Source organism: Carassius carassius, chromosome 23, assembly GCF_963082965.1.
Source record: "Carassius carassius chromosome 23, fCarCar2.1, whole genome shotgun sequence".
In the NCBI taxonomy this organism is placed as follows: domain Eukaryota; kingdom Metazoa; phylum Chordata; class Actinopteri; order Cypriniformes; family Cyprinidae; genus Carassius; species Carassius carassius.
Window position 1 is genome coordinate 12436742 of NC_081777.1, and position 16848 is coordinate 12453589.

Here is a 16848-nt window from a genome sequence, read left to right on the forward strand (position 1 = left end):
GGCCCCCCAACTGAGCCTGGTTTCTCCCAAGGTTTTTTTCTCCATTCTGTCACCGATGGAGTTTCGGTTCCTTGCCGCTGTCGCCTCTGGCTTGCTTAGTAGACACTTAGTAGACGCCTCTGGCTTGCTCGCTGTAGACACTTCATCTACAGCGATATCGTTGACTTGATTGCAAATAAATGCACAGACACTATTTAACTGAACAGAGATGACATAACTGAATCCAATGATGAACTGCCTTTAACTATCATTTTTGCATTATTGACACTGTTTTCCTAATGAATGTTGTTCAGTTGCTTTGACGCAATGTATTTTGTTTAAAACGCTATATAAATAAAGGTGACTTTGACTTTGACACACAAAATAAACATGTTACTACACTTTTACTGTAATAAAACCACAATGCATTATATATAGAAAAACTTTGTTGTTTCATCTCATAAATAATCATAACAATTATAAGTATAAAACTTACTTATTTGTGGATGTAACTTTTATGAGTATGATTATGTATAACACGCAATAAACACCATGCTAAATCCACATGATTTATAATGGTTTATAAGTCTTATATCTTGACATTATTTATTTAAAATATATACAGTATCTTATTGATATTACAATAAATATAGTTAAAATCAAAAGTGCCATATTACACATTCATCTGATCAGATATTTGATATGATGGCTGTTTAAGGAAAAATTATATTTTTTATTTTCATTATTATTGTTGTAGTTATTTATAGTGGTATTTGCCTGCTTTGAGTAATGTAACAAAACAACAATGCCAAGATATGAGACTTATATTATATCTAAGGGAAACATTCTATTGTAAGTTAAGTGGATGCATTATATTCATTGCGTATTATAAATCATAATCTTAAATGCTATAACCACAAATAAGTAAACATTATAACACATTAAAACTGTTGTTATGATTACTCATGAGATGATATGACATATTACAAAGTTTTTTTTCTAATACATTATGCATTCATTTTAATGCCATAAGAATACTCTTGTAATTTGTTTTAAATACGGGCTTCATAGTAAGTGTTACCGTTAAGTTTAATCGATAATGTATTTCTTCACTGATGTTATACAATATCCTTATACAAATGAAAAAAAAATGTTTACAGCATCTAATGCTTTTATTTTGCAGTGAAACGCATCTAAGAAGATGAATAAAATCAAGTGAGCCACAGAGATGGCATCGTCCAAGAGCACAGGCATGTATTTTTCTTTTCTGCATTGGTAAGAACACTATTAACTCAAAGAAAGTATATGTAAACATTTAAACATAATATACTAATAATGAACAAGAGTGCAGATTAAGTAACAAATATATAAATGAAAACCACCCAAGATCAGCAAAAGATCTTTAACTATTACTGTAATCATTTTATATTAAGGGAGTTTATCCAGAGGCAGAGAGTGAACTTTGTGTCCTGAAACCAGAATCAGTTGGGAAGAATGGAATCAAGTCTACCCCATAAAAGGCTTACACAGGTAATTCACAACTGTTTGTGTGTGTGTGTGTGTGTGTGTGTGTGTGTGTGCGAACAGCTATAGCTTAATGTCTTCACGACTCATAATTTGTGTTCATTTCTTTAGGTCCCCTTCCAGATGCTGATGTCTTGGTTTCTGGTGCAAAACTAAGTCAGATTAATCCCAAGCCTTTGCTGCCACACATACTTGAGGACATGTCAAAGTTGTACCTCTTGGCAGTCCACTTTCATAACAATGTCCCCCCATAGCTGCAGGTGTTCCTGATGTTAATTTTCCCCCACTACCTGTGCTTGGTTTTCAGTTTGGCTGTAATTTTAAAATAGTCCAGACGGACGAGTGCATAATCCATCTGAAACATTCCAGTTTGGACTAGTGGAGGTAAAAAGCACCTCTGCTGAAAACATTGCTCAGGTTCCATTTATGAAAATTCAAAGAGGACTAGCCAAACTTAAAGAGACCCATAAGTACTACTGGCAGGTACAAGGTCAGACTGCAGTCACTGGTCTACACTGGTGTGACTGACACAAAATCAGATTTCATAATACAAATGATCTGGCGAGATGATGCCTTCATAGCATCAATGAAAGTACTATTATAACGTTTACCTGGATGTGTATCTTTCAGTGGTATGAATGGACAGATTCTGTTCATATTATAGTATGAACCTAAGATGTATTTTTACATTCATAGTAAATATATACTTTATTTAGTTGAGTAGTATGTAGCATATTTTGTAGTAGATCTTTTGTAACATATTAGATACATCACAAATTATAACAATAAATATATTGTACTTGCTATTAATTAGAAATATGTACTTACCAAGGTGAATACTTTTTGTATTAAATCTTCTGTAATGTATATGGTATTCATATTCTTTTACTAGTTGTGTATATTTACATTTGATACATTGTATGATATAACAGAATATTTTTAAATTTTTTATAGTTATTATAAAAATACTTTTCATTGTCAACTATTTAATTGTGTCTATCAAATTATTTTAAGGGACATTTTATTTAAATAATTTCATTATACAAAATATAAAATTTTACATTACAATAAAAAAAAAATGTAAAAACACATTTAATGATGGTAGGTATTAAAGGTATGCACTGCAACTAACTGAAAAGGTAAAAACAAATATTTAATAAATAAAAAACTACTATCAAATGTTAACACTTTAACACTACTATTGTAATAATCACAGTCATTCTTATATAATATACTAATACATTATCTAATATACTAATATACATTCACTGCTCAAGAAACATTGGTCCCTGATAATAAACCATAAAACAACAGTTATGCCAGATCTTATTAATTCTTCCTGACAGGGTGAGTGGCACAACAGAATCCCAGATGTGTATTTCCTTGACCCTTCTAATCACTCTTTCCACCAGAAGTCTGAGGTGTGCAGTGGCCTGTGTTTTTTCACAGTCCTGTTTGCTGAACTGCTTGGCACATTTGAAAGGTGGAATGATCCGTCTAGCACCAACACTGGAGAGCATATCTTCAGTAGTGAACCCCTTGTCTGCCATGACCACATCTCCACTGCACCACACATAGCTACCCCAACCAGACCTCTGAAGTGAAGTGACATTCAGCCAAGTATGGTGACCCATACTCAGAATTTGTGCTCTGCATTTAACCCATCCGAAATGCACACACACAGAGCAGTGAACACACACACACACACTGTGAGCACACACCCGGAGCAGTGGGCAGCCATTTATGCTGCGGCGCCCGGGGAGCAGTTGGGGGTTCGATGCCTTGCTCAAGGGCACCTAAGTCGTGGTATTGAAGGTGGAGAGAGAACTGTACATGCACTCCCCCCACCCACCCACAATTCCTGCCGGCCCGGGACTCGAACTCACAACCTTTCGATTGGGAGTCCGACTCTCTAACCATTAGGCCACGACTTCCCTTGATGTGGTAGTGCACTTATAACTTCAGAGTGGAGTTTCAGTGATGTAGGGCTTTCACAGCAGATTTCTGTACAGTCCAGGATGACATGCAGGTTTGGATTGAACAAACGGTAATTCTCTGGCATGGAAGAGCTTATTTGTTGCCTGGACATCTAAATGGGTACTGAATCCAGGTAATCGTCCTTCTCAGCATAGCCACGCTTACCCAGAAAATGTCAGCGATAACTTGATTGACTGAAACAAACAAATATATATTTAATTATAAGACAGACCCATTGAACCAGTTGTCATGAAGGGCAAAATTAGCTATTTAGACCAAAATAATTTTTTACACCAGGCTGTAAACGTTTTTTTTTCTGCTGTAAAGTTGGGCACTTTAACATGGGGAGTCTATGGGACTGTATCCCTTTTGCAGCCAGCCTTGAGCAGCCAGTCGATGAATTACAGTTTTAGTCACTTCCTTATTGGCCTCACGAGAGAGAGCGGGAGGTTGGCGCTCGGTCCAATGTCATGTCACTTAATGTTAAAACTGCCTAGCTTTGTTCTTTAATTAATTTCTAAATAATTCTACATCTTTAATTGGCTTTCTCAAGTTTTATGTAAATACATATGCATATCTCTATTATTTATACAGTTTTATTATAAAGTAAAAATGCACAAATCTGTACATAAATCAATCTACTGTTCCAGATTCATACACATTATTTATTGCTTGTCTTGATAACGTTATTTAGATTTTTTGTTGTCATGTCAGATGTGTATCTATGTATGTATGCATGTACCAGGAGTACTTTTAAAAAAACACAACAAACTCCTTGTGTGTTTGCGCACACCTGGGGCCCATTTCACAAAGGAGGTTAAGTGAAAACTCTGAGTATGTTAACCCTGAAATGAGGGAAACTCTAGGTTTTCTGTTTCAGAATGGGAGGTTTGTCAAACCTGAGAAAGCAGGGTAAATCAAGACCGTATCTGAAAGAGAGGTAACTTATAATCCGAGTCAGTTACCGTAGTATCTTACTCTATGAACCTAACCTGGTCAGAAGCAGTTTTTCTTCGATAAACCCAGAGTTTCTTTCGGTCTCCTCCCCCTTTTTAAACAGTTCATTGATGCACGCTGGAAAAAATGCTCTTACTAAGTGCCCCCCCCCCCCCCCCAAGTACAAATATATAAAATATATAATACATTTTTAGATTAGGGTGGGGGGGTCTAAATTAAGTGCATTTTGCTTAAGTAAAATTATATGCCAGTGTGGTAATAAAAATAATCTTAATGCAAATGGAAAACAAGATTATTCTGAGTGTCCATTACTAAGTGCAAATCTACTGTAGCTCCGCCCTCTATCGTCACATAAGGTTAAATACGACACATGTGAATAACGGCTTCAGTGGTGTAGGCAGTAATGTTTTGGGCACGGAAAACTAGCTTGTAACACGATTGATTGGGTTAGAGTCCGGCTTTTGCAGAGCTCGTTGCACTTTTCCCATCACATGTGACATTAGAATTTATTTTCAATAAAAATTAACAAAATGTTCTAAAAGTGGAAGTAAAGTGAATAACGAGTGTTTAATAATGATGCAACTATGTATAATTGTAATAAATACAATCATTTACAATCTGTTATTATTGCATCCTGTTAATGTATAACAATACTGAGGTGAAAATCTGCCAGTATAAAGTATAACTAGCATCTAATTATTATTTACACTTAGCCTGTTGCAAAGAACTGCTACTTTTACATGGTAAATAGAATATATCACGATTTTCACTGTACATTTTTTCTGTAAATAGAATCTAGAGCTACTTGCACTTAGCCTACTGTAAAAAGGATATATTGCTAAGAAAGTGTTAATTCCACTTAGTGAAAATAGCCACTGCCGTATTTTTCTTACTCTATTGGCAGATCATCTGTAAAATAAGAAAAATGCACTTAAAATATTATTATTAATATTATTATTTGATATATATTTTTGCCCATGAGATACCATAAAATGATTAACTTTTAGTTCATTAATCTAACGTTCTGCCAGTTTTCACCTGTGATATAACACTGAGAAGAATTACATTTGTATTGAGTCTGTATGCAGACGGCTTTTTTTGCGGGAGCGCCATGAATCATAATATCAGTGCTCCATTGATAATGGCTTTTTATAGTTATGGTGCACAAGCTTAACTCAGAGTCAGTCAATTTAGAGTTGATTAAACCAACTAATTTCAGCTGTTCTGTAACCGAAAACTCAGAGTTTCCCATTTCAGGGCAAGTGTAAGTCATCTCAGAGTTCAAGTTTAAACTCAGAGTTGGTTGAACCTCCTTAGTGAAACGGGCCCCTGGCGATTAAAGCGAATTCTGATTCTGAGGCTATTGTTTTTGTAATGCTCCTTGGAAGCACTAGAAGTCGCTACAATCACGCACACAAACGCACACACACGCACACACTGAACAATCATCAGAAAAGCAAATGCCATCTACTACATAGCGTGTAAATCCAAGCAACTAATGACAGTTTCCATCAAATATTTATCAGCCTGTCTTTTGGGATGATGGCGACGATGAAGAAGCGCTGCTGAAGCTGCATAAAGCGTAAGATAAACAATAACACAAATTACATTTAGATGTCATGCTAAGTGGCTAGCAGGCTGCTTAAATTTCAGTTTGTCTGCTGTCACCACAAATTGATTTTATATTATACAATCCTCCATTCATTATCTGTTTCAATAATATGTACAGATGTTAAGCTGAACATTTTATGCAGTTATTGACTTTATCGGTGTTTTCACGTGAGAGTTGTCCTTGTTAGTAACGTTAGCACATGATGATGCATCTCATGCTAACACGAGATATTATATAACCTGATACTATCCGTTCAAACATACTTTTTAAAAAAGTGTTTATTGTACAATTTCACCAGCTGTCATTTAAATCGTGCATGAAAAACATGAATTGCAGTTAAATTAGCGCTAACATGAAAGCCATCATATACAATGGGAATTAATACTTTTTTCATTTTTATCATTAACGTTAAATGACTTCAAAATTGTGCATCTTTAGGTACTAATAATTGCCCATCAGTGGAACAAAATCGTATACAAATCAAGCAGGCAGGCTGCTTTCTATATTTTTACAGTACTAAAAAGGTACAGATGTACTTCTAAACAGACAATAACAAATATTAATAACCCTTTAGGTAGAGTGCTGTATAAATAGTATTAAATAAGTGCAGTGCAGTGTAAAGTGATGTTAAATAGTAGATAATGCATGCAATATATATGGTAATAGGCAAGTCAGTAATAAAATTGTGAGTAGTAAACAGTAAATTATAAGTAGTATAATATAATAATAGATAAGTAAAAGCAAATATTTAACATCAAGCGTAGAATAATACAGAATAATACAAACAATAAAGGTAGTAAATAGTAAATTAAAAAGAGAGAGTTGAATAGTAACAATAAAACATGAAAGTTACCTTATGTGTTGCCAAGAAAGGTGTCCCACACTTGGAATTTGTGCTTTGCATTTATCACATCTATGTGCACAGTGAGCAGTGAGTAGTGAACAAATGCAGTGGGCAGCCATTTTGCTGTGGCCCCTGGGGAGCAATTGAGGGTTCGGTGCCTTGCTCAGGGGCTCCTCAGTCATGATATTGATGGTGGAAGACTCTCTAACCATTAGGCCATAACTGCCCAATAAAATAGGATTAGTATAATAATAGCATAAAAGACTATATGTGACACGTACTGGCAAAATGAGTTGGAATGTGCATGGGCTAATTTTAAGTTACAGGCAAAAAAAAAATGTTTAGTCAAATTTTCGGTTTTCACAAAAATGAGTTCATTAAGCTCTTGTCTAGCTTTCCCAATGCTTCAAATAGTAATTAAACATCTAAAATTATCTTTAGTTGTACATTTTCTGAGAAAAGTACCTTTTCTCTACTCGCTTCTCACGTTGTCTCTTATCAGAGCACATGTATAAAGACACTTCTGGCAGCACACGATCCCGATAAAATTAAACATTTGCACAGAATTACAGTATTTAAGTGTTCATGCAAATGTAATCTGTTATGTTTTAAGTGAACGTTTGGGGAAATACATGATGTGTAACATTATATTAGATCCATGCATTATGGTAGGTCTTAATATATAGCTTAGGCCATCTGTCTCAATGTTAAAGGGGTCATATGGCATTCCTAAAAAGAACATAATGTTGTGTATTTGGTGTAATGCAATGTGTTTATGTGGTTTAAGGTTAAAAATGTTTTAACTCCAAATTCACTTCATAACGTCAGTCGAGTGTTTAGAATAAATCCTTCTGTGAGATGATGTGGCTTCTTAAACAGAATAATTAAGGCACACAATATTTCATTGTATTCTAAGCAGTGATAAAGGTTATGTCTAGGGTTGCCACCTTCAATACAGAAAAATAAGGGACGCTTTGTGGGGGCACCCCTCGGGGCCACGATAACCACAGGTCCAATGATGTGCCAGTGGTGGTAAATCACAACTTAAAACATGTTTTCATAAAAATATGAATTGCTAATTAACTTTAGTAATTGTATAAGGTGGCATGAACACAGATTTTGGATAAAATATTTGTCATTGTTTGCAGACAGTAAAACCATCCAAACAGTGAAACCACATAATAAATAACCGATTCACACAATTTTTTGTTATTATTATTAGCAAGTTAATGTTTTTATATAGTGTATTGTTAATTCTACAGTAACCTATTGAAGAATGCAATCATTTAAATTAGTTAAGTTGTTTATTTGCTTCACATAGGCACTGTATTTTTATTATTAAATATATCTCTCTTATCTCTTAAAATAATGCTTATGTGTCTGACTGTACACCTTAACCGTAATAAACAAATCGGTAACACTTTAAAATAAGGTTCATTAGTTAACTACATTAATTAACATTAACTAATAATTAACTGCACTTATACAGCAATTGTTCATCTTTGTTCATGTTAATTTCCACATTTAATAATACTTTATTAAAATCTTGTTAATATTAGTTAATGTACTGTGAACTAACATGAGAACATTTCTATTAACTAACATTAACAAAGATTAATAAATACTGTAACAAATGTATTACTTACTCATTGTTAGTTCATGTTAGTTAATATACTAATGTTTAATAAATGAACCTTATTGTAAAGTGTATGAATGTTGTTCTCCCGAGGCATGCTGTCGCACATCTGACAAGCCACCATGCGAAACAGAGAACACTCGCCGACAAATTGTGCAATTGGCTTGATACTCATTTCCGCTGACACTTTCCAGCCAAGTATTTGATTCCTCCCACTTTCGTCGTTACTTTTGCATCCGCTTTCGTTTCAGGGTCGAGGGGGGTACCTGGAGCAGCCTCCGCAATTCTTTCAAATCGACTCTCTGTCAAGAGACCCGCCCTCCTCTGACTCTGATTGGCCGTGAACCTGAAACAAACCAATCAATCCACCGATGGCAGCGAGTATAAACCAATCAGGGGCTGAATAGGACGAGTCTTCACAGAATGTCAGTGGGATGATTTGCATGAGATGCTGCACTGAAGACAAATCCGAAAATACGGGACAAACCCCGTCCTGTATTGATTCAAAATGGGTCGCGCTATTTTATTCTCAAATACGGGACGATTCCGTATTTTAAGGGACTGGTGGCAACCCTAGTTATGTCGATTAGCATTTCATCTGATTATAAGTCATGTTGAATCAATAAAGCAGTTAAATCTACTGTTTATTCATCTACAGCTATAGGCATTTCCTGGATTTCTTCTTCGGGGCATATTTCTCGCACATATTTGGATTTTTAGTGTGAGAGCGGCATCTGGCCTTTGGATAGATTTTTACTGCTGATCACAGAACCGTGCTTCACTGAAAGATACGCATGACAATCGCTGCTTCTGCCTAATCGCAATTTATTGCCTTTGCAATTTAATTTCAATTAATTGTGCAGCCCTAATTATTGTTGCTCCTTTATACCCCACTTTTTTGAAACGCATAGATTTTCACAAAGCTCATTGTTCTAAAAAGCGAGGTGTATGCTGATTGGCCAGCTATCCAGTGCATTGTGATTGGCTGAATGCCTCAAGCGTGTGACAGAAATGTAATGCCCCTTACCATACTGTGATGCCATCTCTGGGCATGACAAAACAAAACCAATAAAACCATTACAAACGAGGCATTTGTTGCATTCAGTGGGGCCATAATTACTGATTATAATGATATAGTGTATTTTTATGCGATGCGTTGCGTATTACGCCACATAAACATAAAACCATGTCTGCATTTGTGATCGGAGAAACGACAAACAACAAGCTTTACACTGCTTAAAACTCGCGTTAGAATTAGGGATGTAAATGTTTGATCATTACCATGATCGATCATCGTTTAAATTAACAATCAATTAATTGATTAATCATTAACCTTAATACTGCAAAATGTGTCTTTTGCAGCGGCACGCAGTCACTGGCAAGACAAGGATAAAGCCATTTAATAAAAACAAAAATGCTTTCTCACACGAATTAACCTCTTAGCCTGCACCCCGCCGCCCTCGTCCTGAACGCCCCTCAACTTGCACTTGTCAGTGTTCATGAATAGATTAAATGAAACGGGACAAATTTAATCTTGACAAACTATGTATCATTATAAAGATCTAAGCCTCAAGCATCGACGACAGATCGCAGTTTTTCAATGGAAAGCTTATAAAGACTGTATTTACTACATTTGTGTAAGCAGTACACATAAAAACATGAGCAATGGAAACGCTGTACATACCAGATCCGTTGTAATAACGAGTCATAAACACATCCACAGCTGTAAATCCCGGTTCAGTTACTTTTTCTTTGTTTGTTTTATTTTTCAACAGTTTTTATATATGTGAGAGTGTGTTTTATGTTGAATGTGAATGTATCTGCATGATTACCATCTGTTTGAGTGCAAATCAGCCCAAATCAGCTCGCTATTACTGTATGATCACAGCTATCAAAGTGAACGCGTCTATATGAATAGAGAGAGTGGATTATTTACTTTTATGGCACATTTGTGTTATTACCATCTGTATAAGTGGCCATCAGCACAAGAGCACTTATTTGCATTGTAATTCATTGTACATGCTGCATTTCTAGCAATCTCAGGATTTTCTGTAATTGGCAAACAAAGTTAAATCTTTTTTTATTTTTCTTATTATTCATATTTTTCTTACTCAAATTATTATTTTCTAGTGCTCAAATAAATTACTTATATGATGTCTAAGTTACTGTCTAGTGTTTTATAATTGAAAAAAACTATGCAGTGGTATGTTTACTGACTAAATCGTTTGTAAAATAGGCCTGTGCCTGTGAAGCCATTTTTATGCAACGCAATGATGGCTGCACACGTTTCTTTGCAGGTCACCATGGTTAACAATTGAAGAACAATGATTTCAAGCATCACCCTCCTTTTAACATGTCAAGTCTGCCATTCTAACCCAATCAGCCTGACATAATGATCTCCAGCCTTGTGCTCGTCAACATTCTCACCTGAGTTAACAAGACGATTACTGGAATGAACTCAGCAGGTCCTTTAATGACAGCAATGAAATGCAGTGGAAAGGTTTTTTGGGATTAAGTTAATTTTCATGGCAAAGAAGGACTATGCAATTCATCTGATCACTGTTCATAACATTCTGGAGTATATGCAAATTGCTATTATAAAAACTTAAGCAGCAACTTTTCCAATTTCCAATATTTATGTAATTCTCAAAACGTTTGGCCACGACTGTATATATATATATATATATATATATATATATATATATATATATATATATATATATATATATATATATATATAGTGAAGTGACATTCAGCCAAGTATGGTGACCCATACTCAGAATTTGTGCTCTGCATTTAACCCATCCGAAATGCACACACACAGAGCAGTGAACACACACACACACACACTGTGAGCACACACCCGGAGCAGTGGGCAGCCATTTATGCTGCGGCGCCCGGGGAGCAGTTGGGGGTTCGATGCCTTGCTCAAGGGCACCTAAGTCGTGGTATTGAGGGTAAAGTATACACACACTAAGTAGACATCGAAAACGCCTCTTTTACCGCCGCGGGTACCGCCGCCGCGGCGTTTGTAAAGTGCATTTGCAGCTTTTGACTGCTGAGTGGCGCTTTAACCACAAGTTATCAAACAAGCGCATCAAAGCACATTTTCGCAAATAGACGTCAGTTTTGCCTTGCTGATGTGTTACATTTGACTGCTTCAGTCACGGAAAATGAAAGAAAAACACTATAGTTTAAATATTTAATATATTTAATATTTAATATTCACAGATGAAAGTTTGGTATTTGTGAAGTTATGTGCATTTCTTAGAACGAATTTAAGCAGGATAAATGTCAAGCCTGTGCCTGAGTCTGCTTATATTATTTTCTAAGCTACATGGTATTAAACCATATTTTAGATTTGACACATTTAAAAGGTGTGCAGTATTATTTATATTATATTATGCGTTATATTATTCAAAAGAAATTGTGGTTTACTTTGCATCGGAGCATTAAAAGTGGTAGCCTATTTTAGGGGGGTAGGCTACATGGATTAATATGCAAAATGTCAATATTTTAATATATTATGCCTATATTTTAATTTATATTTTAAATATAAATATATTTTTTCCTTTAATAAAACATGCATTTTTGTTATTTGTTACCTGTCCTTTATTTTGACATAACTTATTGGGAAAAAGACATTTGTCTGTAAACTGATTAAGAAATTGTTGCATGTTTAAATGTGAAGCACTGTATAATTTCGTTCCCATTATTTAGGCCTAATTTGCCTAAAACAATAAACGAATAAAATTAAACCAGCACGATTAAATCTTTGAAACTCTAAAGAATTAATAAAACGTCCTCACGATTAAACTCAAGTTCTCTCATTATAATCAACAACATTCACACAATGTAAAAAAAAGCTTTAGTAATTGACAACTTAAGTGATTTTAAAGGGAACCTTCTTTACTTGCTTTTAAAGTAGGGTAATATCATAATGGCCTAAAAAAAAATCCCAGTTTTTTTTTTTATTTTAGAAAAAAAAATCTGATTTATGATTTAAACCGATTTTTAAAGGATCACTTCACCCATTTGCATTTAGCTTTGTACTGTTAGAAACCCAGTCATATATTATAATGATCATGGATTTTTCCTTTGTTTTTCCCTGAGATGGGAGAAATAAGGATTTAATTGTTTTACTTCCTGCTTATTATGACGTAAAAATCGTCATTTTGCATCATAATAAGCAGGAAGTCAAAATTCATTGAAAAGTGTAGAGACTACAGACACTAGCTTATTATTATTCCAGGGGGTGGGACCCACTCACCCTACAGGCCTATTACAGATCAGTGGGTGGGACTAAACTTACAGAAACGAAAATGAAAATCCGCCATCTTGTTTGGAAGCTATGTAGCTAAGCTAACAAGCGCTTATGGAGTCAGATTTACGAGAATGGCTGGAGGAACAACTCATGATATGGAAGAAGAGGATTTTCAAAGTCTGTTGCTCGAAACAGATGTTCGTGGCTATCTATACGAGCCACAATATAACGCAGAGGAGGAACAGGAGGCGGCGGCTGCAGCCGAGGCCGGAGACCTGCCTGTCACGTCCGAGGAGCCCGGCCGTGCTCGAGCTGGTGCGGACTGGTGGTGCCTGTGCTCTCGTTGTGCGCCTAGGGACACAGAGCTCGAGTCCGTCTGCTGAAAGAATTTGAAAGATGCCAATTTCTCTTCGAAGAAATGTCTGAGGCAGACAAGGACACGGATGTTTGCGTTGTGAACCATCCTAGTTTCGCCCCACATATGGACAGAGGCGTCCTGGAGACATATTTCAGAATTCCGAAGGTAAACTGGAAACGCCAGCCGGAGCCTGCAGGGACAAATGGACGTCTAACTGTAAAATAAGTGTTTCAATTTAATTTATTATTCATTTCGTGAAATGTATACAATTTCTTCAAGCATTATTATCACGAAATGATTCCCGGTTAATAAGTTACGTAACGTCAACTGTAAACTGTTTGTGCAGTACCTTTTTTAATGCACAAAAAGCTTACTGTGGCATTGTTTACTACTGTAAATACCATACATCGCTAACTGTGTCCTCCTCAATGTCTTGTAGACAATATCGCCTAACAGCCTAACAGAGGTGTTCTGGATTAGTGGGAGTGGCTTGTGGAGTTGTGCAAATGTGTTGCATTGTGGGAGTTGTGGTTTTCCATACAAATGAGCCCTAAAGTTACTTTCTGTAATAACTCGGTCAAAAAGGCACCAAATTCGAAAGTTTTAATAGATTTCGACTACATATATGACCCACTTTCAATGAAGATCAATGTTCCCACGGGTGAAATGCTCCTTTAAATCAATATTCAAATGACGAAGAAATTTTACAAAACAAGTTTTAATATAGTTCTTTATCATTCATTTAGCAGTCAAATTTATAACTGCAACAAGATGATTTAAAAAAACAGTACTGTTATTACCTTAATGCTGGAAAGACCTTATTTTATTATTATTATTTTTTTAATACTAGCCCATCATGCATCTAACCATCCACTCAGTTTTAAGAGCTGTTCAGATTAAAACTGCCAGCTCCGCAGTGAGTCAGTGTCATGGACGGAGGACCTGTTAATATATTTTCTAGTTTATATTTCCATCTCGTTATGCCACTGGTTTAGATTTTTTTTTTTTTTTAGAACTTATTTGTAAATAGAGCATCGACTTTCTGTGTGTCTTCACCGAACGCGAAAGTTGTCATCTGTGCCCCACAGCGAAAAGTGTGTCTAAACTAAAAAAAATGACATCACACTATAGTGTCAAATCATCTGAACGCAGTGTCAGAACATTTAGTCATAAACAGAACGGGCATCAGTTCACTGATGGGGATCGTGTCCAGTGTATCCATCACTGTGTTCTGTTGTCTTTTGTTGGATCGTTCCACTTGTGTCTGGTGTAGACCTGGCGTGCGTTTTTTATTGTTTTATTTTAAAGCCCTGCTTGTTTTAATGTTTTTATTAAATTTCTGTATTGACTGCATGGTCATATTATCGAATTATTTACTGCCATGCGACCTACAAAAGTAAAGCTTGGCGAGTCGATCAACAAGCATTGCTGCAGGTTGATTTTTGGCGGATATGCTGTGCTTGTGTTCCCCCGGTCTTTATTTCGTCAGGTGAAACATCTCTCTCACTCGCAGCAGTCTGTGAGCAGCAACAACTTCCCCTCCGCGTGCACTGATACCAGAAACACGCTCCGCCTTCACTCCGTGAATAAAGTATTTCAGTATGTTTGAAATGTTATGTTCATAACATAGCATATAAAATAATAATAATAATAAAAAAATAATTACAGGAGAGTTTCAAAGTGGCTTAAGCTATGTGTAAACTGTTTCTCTATGTCACATGCCAAACTAATAACATTGTAAGCATTACATCTTTAATTGCTGCTTTCTGCTGTGAAAATTTTGTTTGTGATGAAAATAACAGTACATTTTTGTCAGTTATTTTATCTAAACAGATCGATTAACTTCTTCAAGATTTCAAAATCAGATAGCATGCTGATAATGTAGTAACACTGTAAGATTACATTTGTTTGAACGCATTATTGCAAAAGCGATTGAGTGTGAATCTGTTTAAATCATGCTTTAACCCGAAAATAATCAGTAAAAGAAACAGACAAACTCTTAACATCCCGTTTGACTCTTGCAGTCATTGTAACCTTCTGATCAAGCTAAATATGTTTAACATGAATTCTTGCTGAATATGCAGTTATATGGCTGTATATGGCATGAATTGTACTCGTGATGGAGCGCTCTTGGAGCAGGTGAAAACCACAAAGCTCATATTCAAGTGTTTGTGCAAAAATTATTAATGTGCATTAATGACAGGGAGGAGCCGTCTCATCACTTTAATTTTTTCATGATAATGAATGTATAATTTTTTAATTAACATAATATCGTGGTGTCTCACATACATTAAAAATATATCTACAGAAAGCTTGAAATGTTTTTTAAACGAAAACGAATTGTGTAATCTGTGAATGTTGCATTTCTCTGTCAGAGAGAGCCAGCACTGTGAATATAACCAAAACAACAGTCCTATATAAACCAGTTCAGCTAGTGAAAGCCTCATAAGACACTGTCCATATGAAAGAGCAATTCACACCTTTATCTCGACCCCCACAAGCCATGAATAACTACCCAAAACCCAACCCCCTCCAGCTGAACAGAATTCGGTCTGTGTTTTGGCTCCGAGGAACGGTGTGTTACTGGGCTGAAACATGCCTGCACTCAGCAGCACTACTCTTTGTATTCATAATTTTCTCGCAGCACATATTATTATTTTTACAAGGCCATAATGATAATAACAAATCATCAATTAATAATTAATCATTATTTTACGAAAATCATTGTTATTTGTGATCGTGGGTGTTTGAGGAAGGCTTTAAGACCAAGCGGAATCCTCTGTTCCCGCCTCACAGCGCACGGGACTCCCGCTCAGTGAAGCAGCTTCACTGTCTGCGGTTTGACTTTGAATCAGATTGAGGTGAATACAACTTATTGATCATGAGCCCAACATTTAGCAAGGCAGGAAAACATTCATTCTAACGGAAGGAAGACGTATTTCATTGAGCTAATGCTGTTAAAGAGAGAGAGAGAGAGAGAGAGAGAGAGAAACGAGTCTAGGGCTATTCTTAAACTTGGAGCTCATTATATTGAAGTACAAATCCAAACACCAGAAACGTTATGCATTTTATGAATAATGAAATGTTATGAAAAGTATGCATTTTATTTATTCACATGCTGTATGGTTGAAATAATATTTTAGTTCACAACTTTAAGTTCCGTTGTTTAAAAAAAATGCTTTATTGGCTAATGTTTCATAAACCTTCAGTTGTTATGCTCTAAAATCCATGCCATTATTAATTTCAAAGTATTTTTACCACCTAAATGACTAATCTTTAAAGTCACAATTCTATAATCGTCAAAATTACTCAGGCCAGTGGTATTTTTAATGACATTATTTTATTATTTTGAATAATTGTAGCCTACATAAATAGGTAAAGCAAAACAAATATTCGGATTGTCCCTTATTTTTTCCCTTGTTTTCTTAAAGAATAAACACGTATTTTTTACAAGAATAAACATGATAACATATTATTAATTAATAAAAATAATTTAAGCAATTAAAACCTTTTTTTTAAAAACTTGAATTTAAATACTATTAAACTAACTTTAAATTCTCAAGGATTTTATAAGTAAAAAAAAGTTCTAAATGAACTTGTGTTAACAATATAATTAGAACTAACAATATAATTCGATTTTTTTTAAATGAACAATTCCTGTATAAAATGGGACAGCAACCTAGTGGTTCTCAACCTT

At 35.3% G+C, this 16848-nt stretch overlaps 1 protein-coding gene and 1 long non-coding RNA gene across 5 annotated transcripts in view; both read left to right on the forward strand.

Annotated features, from left to right (window-relative positions):
- Positions 1-610: 610 nt before the first annotated feature.
- On the forward strand, positions 611-1711 carry LOC132101889 (uncharacterized). The gene is made up of 3 exons (XR_009423230.1): positions 611-1233; positions 1417-1509; positions 1615-1711. It is a non-coding gene; the product is annotated as an uncharacterized LOC132101889 (long non-coding RNA).
- A 4131-nt stretch (positions 1712-5842) lies between these two features.
- The window catches only part of def8 (differentially expressed in FDCP 8 homolog), a 196754-nt gene continuing 185748 nt past the window's right edge, over positions 5843-16848 (forward strand). For 2 of the 4 annotated variants that reach the window (XM_059506227.1, XM_059506231.1), the window contains exon 1: positions 5844-6019. The gene's annotated coding sequence lies outside the window, so the exon portion shown is untranslated. Of the gene's footprint in view, positions 6020-16848 lie in introns of all 4 variants that reach the window. The other 2 variants (XM_059506232.1, XM_059506228.1) reach the window with 2 other exon arrangements.